The sequence below is a fragment of the Equus quagga genome, chromosome 9 (genome assembly GCF_021613505.1).
Source record: "Equus quagga isolate Etosha38 chromosome 9, UCLA_HA_Equagga_1.0, whole genome shotgun sequence".
NCBI lineage: Eukaryota > Metazoa > Chordata > Mammalia > Perissodactyla > Equidae > Equus > Equus quagga.
Genome location: NC_060275.1, coordinates 38,265,479 through 38,276,630, shown reverse-complemented (window position 1 = coordinate 38,276,630; position 11,152 = coordinate 38,265,479). Strand labels below are relative to the sequence as shown.

The 11,152-nt window shown below is 44.9% G+C and overlaps 1 non-coding gene across 1 annotated transcript; it reads left to right on the top strand.

Annotated features, from left to right (window-relative positions):
* The first annotated feature begins 9,192 nt into the window (after positions 1 to 9,192).
* LOC124245211 (U6 spliceosomal RNA) lies at positions 9,193 to 9,299 on the top strand. Its single transcript, XR_006890216.1, has one exon. It is a non-coding gene; the product is annotated as a U6 spliceosomal RNA (small nuclear RNA).
* Positions 9,300 to 11,152: the final 1,853 nt, after the last annotated feature.

The window sequence follows — 11,152 nt, the reverse complement described above, 5'->3', positions numbered from 1 at the left end:
TAGGAGAGAGCTCAGGCCAGTGAGGGCTGGGGCCTTTGTTCACATAGCCGTTTGCTTGTTTTTCACTTAACAGATGCATGGAAATATTTAAAGTCAGGAGAGAGAGAGAATGATTGAAATGGGCCTGACCCTAACATTGGCAGGATCCAGGGCAGGAATACAAATGGAGGCTTGCATACCACATGTCTTGATATTTATATGTACAAATCAAGCTAATAAACTGTAAAATAAAATACTTTCAACCCTTCTGTCTTGGCAAATATACTTTCATAATGCAGGAGGCCAGAGCTGGATTTAGAATTCTCAGATTCCTTGGAGTTTCACTCCCTTCTGACACATCCCCACCTCCCTTTCATCCCCTGCTCCACTGGGCATCGTGAGGTGACACATGTACGTGTGTGAAAACCCCAACTCAAACATCCAGCTTCATCCATATTCTCCCCCACCCTCACAAATAGCCTCCTCTTTACCTCAGGGCTGGGGTATACACATCGAACCCAGGGACGAGGCACACAGAGGCCCTGGAAGTAGGAACAGAGCCATTTGGGAAGGAGATTCTGAGGTCCCCTGGACCCAGAGCATGTTCAAGAAAGGGGGAGTTGTGGACCCAGCTGGGCATGTCCCTGTCTCCAGACTCCTTGCGCGGTGCAGAAGGGCATGACCAGAAGAGGGCCCTCTTGTGCAGGCTAGGGACTGACCTGTACCATGGTTGAGTCCTGAGGAGACATCAGATGAGGAGCAGGAGTGAGGGGCAGGGAGCTCCAGCTTCCCTTGAAGCTCAGGTGGGACCAGAAAAGGCAGGCCCAGGTGGAGACCCAGTTTTGGATGAGGTGGCAGGAGCTTTATGTGATCTCCATCTCTGAGCCCAGGTCTTCTCAGTGAAGGGAGACGTAGCACCACGTGCTACATGGAGGGAGGCAGGGGCTTTGGAAGGGTCATAGGAAAGTTTGGAAAAGCCAACGTCTAACAGTATTGTGAGAAAGGGCTGAGAAGGAACCCGTGAGATGCTTCCTGGTGGTGCTGAGGGCCTACTGATGGTGCCGAGGACCTGCTGCGGCTGCCCGGGTACACTTGGGTGGGTTGGGCACAGCTCGACTCGAGGACGCATCTTTTACACGGACCACCATGTGAACAGCAGCCCCTGAGTCGGGCATTGTGCCTCTTGCACAGCCACGCCTGAGGGATCCAGGCTCGTGCAGTCTCTCTGAATTTTGACCTCAAGAGTTAATAGTGGTTTGCAAAGTCTGAATGAGAGAAAATAGTTTTAAGAGCCCTTTTGCTTTGCGAAATTACTTCTTAAATCCATGTCTGTTATATAAACACTAATTTAACATTACAAATGTGGCCCAAAAAGGCTGACAAAGGTCTTCCCAAACAGTGGGATACATGCCTCTAATTCTGAGAGCTAAGCTCATGCTCCCAGGATGGTACTTTCTTCATCCTTGTTACCCACCTCAGTGAATCTTCCTCGGAGCGCTGGTCCTTCCCTCCTCTCTTGCCAGAGTCCCCACCCATTACTTAAAATGAATTATTATTTTAACGCTTACTCTTTGTGCATATCATAGAGAAACAAAACAATTGTAATCACTATAATTCTGCCATGGCTGGGATTCCCGCCCTATTTTGCTCTCCCCAAACCTCAAATTTGCTAATCCCCGGACTGTGACAACACCTGCCTTCTTAAGTTGTCAGCCTGCTTGGATATTCCCTCCTGTATGGTGGGTCCTAACCCTGCTGCTGTGTTGTTGAATTTTATTTGTTTTTCTTTACATGTCATATTTTGTTCCCATCAGCTGTACTTGCACTTTGAGACAGTAGCTGGAGAAAGTCAGTCCAAAAGCTTTGGGGACAGTTGGTTGCGGAATAAAACAGATGATGTGGAGACTCAGAGATGTTCATTTTCTAAAGAAAGAAATCCTCAAAAGACTCTGAGAAGCTGAGGCCTCCTCCAGGCTGCCCTTCATTCCACATCTTCACAGGACGTTGCTGCTCCCGCCTGAGGCAGGTGAACCAACCAGCCCAGTTCCCAGAGTGGGCCCCAGCCCTGGGGACAGGGGCTAGGGCCAGAAGAGGTCATGGGTGGCTGAGCCGGGGACCCATTCTGAGCAAAAGGGTAGTGTCAGCCACCTTCTTCCTCAGTAGGACCCTGGAGAGGCCCAGAGGCCTGCAGGACACAGAAGCCCCTACCCACTCCCCCACCTCCTAGCTTCCCCACCCCCCCACCGCCACCCCCGTCCAAGGAAGCCTGGTTTCCTGATGAGGCTTCTGCCTGCCATGTTTGGAAGAGCAAGAAATGGAACATGTGATTGTGCCCAGAGTTTTTTTAGAAAACCATTCACTCTATGAAGTCTCAAACTACTTATGATGCCTTATCCTTCCTTTTTAACTCTCCCTGGGGCACTTGAATGTTGAGTGGGTTCTGACCAAGTCCAGCGGCCCCACCCTCCATCTCACTTCTCTCAGTGCCCTTGGAGGGGGGCGTCCCACCCCACCCTGGCTGAGCTCCTGCTGTGGCTCCTGTGAGCTCAGTCCCTGACCTGTGTGCAGAGTGGCTTCTGGCCTCTTGCCTTAGCCCATGTTCACTTTTGCAGCTCCCTAACCCTGCCGTGGTGCTCGTTCTGAAATGATCTATTTGGTTCCCCACCTACTTGCACTAAGGATCTGAACTTTTGTAAGGATTGGGAATCGTCAATGAATTAAACATCTGAACGTTTGCACTCTGCTCTAACATGAAGAAGTTCTCATGGGTTATAGCTGGTGGATGAGGCATTTTCCCTATACTAAAGGGCCCTGAGCCAATATGCAGTTTAAGTTCTTGCCTTCTGATTTTCATTTCTGCTTTCTGATTTCATTAAGAGTTGGCTGTAGACATCTCTGCCAGCACTTCCACATACTTAGCAGATTGTCTGTTTTCAATTTACTGTGGACCAAAGTGACAGATCCCCAAAGGTATTAGAAGTATGTCTAAAATCATCACAAATACCTGAAGGTGAGGCCCTGGTCGGGGCAAAGTGGGCGTCCAGGGACCAAGGGCATGCCCTTCAGTGTGTGGACTTTGGGAGAATTAGTTTGGCTGGTCAAGGACTTTTTGAGTCTTGTAAATTTTTTTTACCTCACTTTCCTTATCTCTGAAATGAGTTATCCAGTTTTGTTTACCTGAGATTTTTTAAATAAATGTTTTTATTAGAGCAGGACTCACATACAAAAAGTACACAAATCGTAAGTATACAGTCGGACAAATTTTTACAAAGTAAACACACTGATGATCCAAGTCAAGAAACAGAACACTATCAGCACCACTAAAGCCCCCTGTTTTATGCTCATTGTCACAACCTTCTACTCCCCAGAGGTTACCACTGTCCTGGCTTCTGATGCCAGATATTCATTCTGAGGTTTTAATAAATGCAATCGTACACACTGTATTTCTTTTGTGTTTCTCTCTTTGGTGAGACTCGTCTTTGTGTCATGTAGCAGTGCTTCCTTTTCATCGCTGTATAGTTTTCCATTGTGAGAATATACCATAATGTATCCATTCTTCTGCTGGACATTTAGGTTGTTTCCGGGATCTTTTGGCTCTGTTGAATTAAGCTGCTATGAACATTGTACACATCTTTTGGTGCACATATATATTCACTTCTGTTGGGTTATACTAAGAATGGAATTCCTGGATTGTAGTCTATGGCTTAATAGATACTGCCAAACAGTTTTGGTAAGTGATTGTACCAATTTACCTTCCCACCAGCATAAAATGAAAGTTCCAGTTATCCCAAATGATTAAGAATTTTTCATTGAACTTTATAATGAATAACTGTGTTTGCCAAAGAAATGACCCTAGCAAGGGGAGAGGCAGTGGAGTATGACAGAAATCATACTAAAATGAAACCCCAGGTGAAGCATGCAATCGTTCTGGACCATGAAGTCCTCATTTCTGAGACCATGTTCATCCATGAAAGTCTTGGCTTATTTTGTGATTTTATGGGAAGTGCTGGTTCATCATATACTGTCTGGCGTCTCCCTGTGCCGGGCCAGGCCTAGCTCTGGGGGGATGCTAAAGAACAGACACATACACGTGTGCCATAGATGCACTGCTTCAAGTGCAGAGATTGAATTGGAGCAAGGACACCGACCAGCTAAAGACTTAGAAAGGGCAGGTGGGAAATGAATAAATTCGAAAGAAGAGTTCTTGGCCCCAGAGTGGTGTTATTTTGTTCTAGGCAGCAAGGCTGAGCTGGCAGAATGGTCAGAGTCCAAAAGGAGCCAAGGGCAAGGCAGTGCTTAGGCCTCTGCAGGTGAGCCACCTCGCTGCTCAGCACACACCTACCTCCTGTGCGCCTAGACAAGACAGGAGGCAGCCACCACCTCTGCCAGCCTCCTGCCTACCTACAACATTCTCCTGCATCAAAGTCCGAGCTGGGCCATTGGGTGGATGGAGCCTGTGGCCTATGCTCAGGCCCTAGCTGCAAGTGAGGATCGAAGAATGAGGATCTGGCGTTTTCAGCTTCTATAGAGGGAAAGGGGCCCCAAACACAGGAAAGGGTTCAGATATTAGACCACTAAGGCTATGGTTACTGATGATAACAAGAGTTAAGGCAACTGTCACTTGTTCGTTCTTCCTGGATTTTTTTTTTAATCACAACTAAAGAGCATCAAGATATTCTTTTATTCCTCATTGTTCTCTACAGTTAAACCTGTCGGGATCCACACCTTAGACCCACCCCACTCCCAAAGGGCACAACTGTCACGAGTTCAGAAGTGACACAGCTTCTCAAAACCATGCAAGGTATGCAGGAGGACTGGCCAAACCGAAAAGTGGACGCAAGAAGCCCCTGCAGTTCCCCACTATCTGAAGCAGCTATCAAATAGGGCAAGTGTTTGTTCTTAGACCCGGAACGTAGTGGTTTGTGATTCCTCAATTAAAGGTTTGAATGCATTCACTGACTGCTTCAAACAAAGACCTGATCGGGTCCTCATTCTAAGGGCCATGGAAATCTGCCCAGATGCACAGCTGCGCACTAACAAATGCGCACATGCCACAAACACACCCAGTGTCGTCCACCTTAGCCCCCAGTGCCCCTGTGGCTGGCAAACTAGCTGGCTTCTGTATCGCTGAGCCCTCCTCACAGGGCCAGTTATGGACAGACTGTGAAACAGTCACATCTGTCCTTCCTCTCCTCATTCTCACCTTTCCCCCTCGTGGTGCTTCCTCCGGCAAAGTGGCCTCATTTTCTCAAGAGGTCTTTCCCCAAGGCAAGCAATCAATCAACGCAGTCTGGGAGGAGGGGACTCTTGCAGAAGAATGTGACCTAAAATATCTCATGGGAAGGAGCCCCAGCGCCTCCCCAAACTCCTGGAGAGCCACTACAGGCACTGCCGTCTCTCTGGGGCTCTTTTAAAAGGCAGATAATCCCAGAAGAGGTCAAGTGTTGAGTTATCAGCCCCTGGTGTCCCACTGTGGGTTATCTTCATCAGATCACCTTCCTCTAAACCAGGAGGAGTCTTTAGGGATGGGGACAGCTTCTAAAGGCCAGCAAAGGGAGCAGAACAGCAAGCATGAAACCCTCTAACAGCTCTGATCCATGGCTCTGGAGTCCCCATTCCTCCTCCGCACCAGCCTCCACGCCCTGCTTTGCCCTCACAAGAGAATGAGAGGCACAGCCCAAGCTGCCTGCCCACACAGCATGCTCTGCTCTGGGCTCAGTCTCGCTACAACTTAGCAGGTGTTGTCCACATCTCTAGCCCTATCCCACTCTGCATTTTGCTCCTCCAATCCCGAACCCTCACACCTACCTGCCTGTATCCTCAGCACACATTGCTCTCCTCAGCACTCAGCGCGATGCAGCAAACCCAGATGCTGTGACGACTCTTGGCAGTTTACAAGCATTTTTACACGTATATTTAGTCCATTTAGCCTTCACAACAAATCTGCCAGTGGGCTGCTGTCATGCCCATCCCATCACATAGGAAACTGAGGATCTAACAGAATTAAAAATAAAATGAGGAGCCGGCCCGGTGGCGCAGCGGTTAAGTTCCCACGTTCCGCTTCTCGGTGGCCCAGGGTTCGCCGGTTTGGATCCCGGGTGTGGATATGGCACCACTTGGCAAGCCATGCTGTGATAGGCGTCCCGCATATAAAAAGTAGAGGGAGATGGGCACGGATGTTAGCTCAGGGCCAGGCTTCCTCAGCAAAAAGAGGAGGACTGGCAGCAGTTAGCTCAGGGCTAATCTTTCTCAAAAAAACAAAATAAAATAAATAAAAAATTAAATTAAATTAAATAATCCCCCCTACAGAGGATGTTTTAAGGTCACACAGCTATAACAGTGGCCAAGCTGGTTTGTGTCAGCAACTTATCTGATGTCCAGTAGTGTGCTGGAGAACATCAGAGGCATTCCTGGAGGACCCAGCCCCTCTTCTCAGTGTCAGGCCTGAGGCACTCAAAGCTTTGGTCCTTGTTTCTTGCTTATTGCACTGGCCAGAATCTCCGGTTCAATCCTGAATAGAAGTGATGAGAGCAGACATCCTTATCTTATTCCTGGTCATAAAGGGAAAGCATTCATTTTTGACCATTAAGTATGATGTTAGCTAGGGGGTTTTCATAGATGCCATTTATTAGGTTGAGGAAGTTCCCTTCTATTCCTAGTTCACTGAGCGTTTTTAAATCAGGAATGGAGGTAGCATTTTGTCAAATGCTTGTTCCGCATCTATTAGGGTCATCATAGTTTTTCTTTTAGTCTGTTAAGACGATGAATTAGATTGAGTGCTTTTTGCATGTTAAACCAATCCTGAATTCCTGGCTTAAGTCCCACTTGGTTATGAGGTATTATCCTTTTAGTATATTGTTATTTCAATTTGCTAAAATTTTGTTAAGAATTTTTGCATCTATGTTCAGGAGAGATATTAGTTTGTAGTTTATTTGCCATGTCTTCGTCTGATTTTACTCTTAGGGTAACACTGGCCTCATAGATTGAGTTTGGAGGCATTCCCTCTTCTTCAATTTTCTAGAAGACTTTGTATATTATTCCTTTCATAAATGTTTGGTTGAATGCACCAGTGAAGCTATCTGTGGCTGTTTTGAGGCTCCTTAGTTGTGATTTTTAAAACAGCAATAATAATCCAAGGAAATGTCAACAACTGACAATCCCAATTACTATCGCTAGCATCACCATCCTCACAGCAGTAGATGGTGCCCTTATTGTTTATCGTCCCCGCCAGCTCCCAGGAAGAGTGAAGCCAGCATCCGAGTGATGCTCTAGTGGTACCTCATGGGGCTGAATTCACAAAGAGCTTGCTTCTACCTGACCCACACATTCAGAAACCAATGACTTCTGAGAATTAGTATTAACTCTTCCAAATGGCTTAGTGATGTTTTCAGATCCCCCAGCCCTGGACCCCCCAGTCCCTTTACCCAGGACCCTCAGCCAGGCCTGGGCCCCCAGTGCAGTTGGGTTCACATTCCTTCCTCTGCACTTGAGGTCTCACTGCCCCTACCCCTCAAACAGCATATTCTCTCGTGCACGTTGTTCAGATTTTCTCCATCCTTCTAGGCCCAGCTGGTGTCCATCCTGACTTTCCTGATAATCTGTCAACACCACATGGGCCTGTGTCTGAATTCTTGTCACCCTGACAGCCAGAACTACACAGTAAGGCCTCTTGTTAAATTCTGTCTTATGATAGTTTCTCATTGGCTCCTGTGTATGTTTCTCTCTAACTAGATTATAAACTACGTACTTGTCTCATATTGCATCAGAATACCCGATGTGACGTTGACTGATTTAAGGCTGGTCATTATAGCATACGGCATAGGAATTTCTCATCTCACAATGTCTGCTTATTCAGCAGCAGCTCCACTAGAAAACAAATACCAGGGAGAACATCTTTTCATATACAATTTTCTCTCATAAATGATTGCATATGTTGTATGTCAGATCTGCATATCTCCTAAATATTACTTGGTTTTCCTTTTGGCAAAATGATTGACCTGATTTTTTTTTAATGAAAACTCTAAAAGTATATAAGGAAAAGTTAGTATTGCCTAACATCTGAAGCATTTTTGCCTACATTTCATTACACTCCACCACGAGGTGGAGAGAGCAAATCTCATGCTCATCCTTTACAAGGCTCGCAGTTCCAGCCCTGGCACTGTCATGCTTCCTCTGTGCTCAGACTCACCACTCACTTCCTGGGCCCCCACCACCACATGCTGTTCCATGCCCCAGGCCTCATGCTGTTCCCTTGACCCAGAAATCCACCAGGGTCCAATTCTGATATATCTTCAGGTAAATACTGTCCACTCCCAGCCCCAAGCAGAACTAATTGTTCAAATGTAACTTTCTGAAATCACGCTTTTACTTGCTTCATCACATCCTACTTAAAAAAAAAATCTTTAGAACTCATTAATAAAATATACCTTCATTTCAAAAATAAATTTTGAGGTTGAAAGTCATTTCAATTGTTGGAGAGTTTGTCAGTATTTCAAAGGGTAGTGATCATTTATTCTGATGGCCCAAACCCAACCTATCAGAAGTTGTTAAAGTGAACATGTTTACCACCAAAATCCCCAGAAGTCTCTAAATATCGTCTCCTTGTTTTCCAGTTCCTCCTTTTTCTGATCCTTGTTTTTCTGTGCAGACAATCCTGAGTGTCTCTTTGTATCTGCTCCTGGCTCTGCCTTGGACCGGGTCTCTTGCCTATTTGGTTTCTCTTCCCTTTTCCTGCCTTTCTCTGTTGCTTTCCTAATCCTTTCATTGTTGTCATAACTTGGGCTGACTCAGCATCAGGTCACACCAGGTCTTGGCCATCAGAAGCCAAAAAGGACAGTGACTCTCAGAAATTCTTGTAGCCACGGAGCCCAGCCCTGATGAGGGTGTTGGGGTAGACACCATGCTTTCACTTCTTGTCCCAGAGAAATCCAGCACCTCCACGAGCCTGCATAGTTATCTCCTTCTCACCTAATCACTGGAGACCAACTGTTAGCCTAAGACTGAGTGACATACAGCAGGTGTCTTGAACCCCCCGATCCTGAGTGTCAGAGGCACTCAGCTCACACACCCTGGCTCCAGCCAGTACCCAGATCATGGAGCGGGTTAACTGAAGCTATGTTCATGTGGATTTTATGTGATTATATTTTTGCTCCTATTAGATTAAAAACTATTTTGAGATAAAATAACACTTTAGCTTTAAAAGTCCAATGTTGCGTGCTCGCTTCAGCAGCACATATACTAAAATTGGAACGATACAGAGAAGATTAGCATGGCCCCTGTGCAAGGATGACACGCAAATTCGTGAAGCGTTCCATATTTTTAAGAGCAGAAATAAACAATATTGAAACAAAAAAGACAATAGAAAGGATCAATGAAACAAAGAGTTGGTTCTTCGAAAGAATTAACAAAATTGACAAACCCCTAGCCAGACTCACCAAGAAAAGAAGAGAGAAATCGCAAATTAATAAAATTAGGAATGACAGAGGAGAAATCACAACAGATACCAATGAAATACAAGAGATCATAAGAGAATACTATGAAAAACTATACGCCAACAAATTGAACAACCTGGAAGAAATGGACAAATTCCTAGACTCCTACAATCTCCCCAAACTGAATCAGGAAGAAATGGAGAACCTGAATAGGCCAATCACAAGTAAGGAAATAGAAACGGTAATCAAAAACCTCCCCAAAAATAAGAGTCCAGGACCAGACGGCTTCTCCAGAGAATTCTACCAAACATTCAAAGAAGACTTAATACCTATTCTCCTCAAACTGTTCCAGAAAATTGAGAAAGATGGAGTACTCCCTAACACATTCTATGAAGCCAACATCACTCTGATCCCCAAACCTAACAAGGACAACACAAAGAAGGAGAACTACAGGCCGATATCACTGATGAACATAGATGCAAAAATCCTCAACAAAATTTTGGCAAATCGAATACAGCAATACATCAAAAAGATTATACACCATGATCAAGTGGGATTTATACCAGGGACACAGGGATGGTTCAACATCCACAAGTCAATCAACGTGATACACTACATCAACAAAATGAAAAACAAAAACCACATGATCATCTCAATAGATGCAGAGAAAGCATTCAACAAGATCCAACACCCATTTATGATAAAAACCCTCAATAAAATGGGTATAGAAGGAAAGTACCTCAGCATAATAAAGGCCATATATGACAGACCCACAGCCAACATCATACTCAATGGACAAAAACTGAAAGCCATCCCTCTGAGGACAGGAACAAGACAAGGGTGCCCACTTTCACCACTCCTATTCAACATAGTACTGGAGGTGCTGGCCAGAGCAATTCGGCAGGAAAAAGAAATAAAAGGAATCCAAATAGGTAACGAAGAAGTAAAACTCTCGCTGTTTGCAGACGACATGATCTTATATATAGAAAACCCCAAAGAATCCATAGAAAAACTACTAGAAATAATCAACAACTACAGCAAAGTAGCAGGGTATAAAATTAACGTGCATAAATCAGTAGCATTTCTATACACTAACAATGAACTAACAGAAAAAGAACTCAAGAACTCAATCCCATTCACAATCGCAACGAAAAGAATAAAATACCTTGGGATAAACTTAACCAAGGAAGTGAAGGACCTATACAATGAAAACTACAAGACTTTCTTGAAAGAAATTGACGATGACATAAAGAGATGGAAAGACATTCCATGCACATGGATTGGAAGAATAAACATAGTTAAAATGTCCATACTACCTAAAGCAATCTACAGATTCAATGCTATCCCAATCAGAATCCCCAGAACATTCTTCACAGAAATTGAACAAACAGTCCTAAAATTCATATGGGGCAACAAAAGACCGCGAATTGCTAAAGCAATCCTGAGCAAGAAAAACAAAGCCGGCGGAATCACAATCCCCGATTTCAAAACATACTACAAAGCTACAGTGATCAAAACAGCATGGTACTGGTACAAAAACAGGTCCACAGATCAATGGAACAGAATTGAAAGCCCAGAGATAAAACCACACATCTATGGACAGCTAATCTTCGACAAAGGAGCAGAGGGCCTACAATGGAGAAAAGAAAGTCTCTTCAACAAATGGTGCTGGGAAAACTGGACAGCCACATGCAAAAGATTGAAAATTGACCATTGTTTTTCACCACACACCAAAATAAACT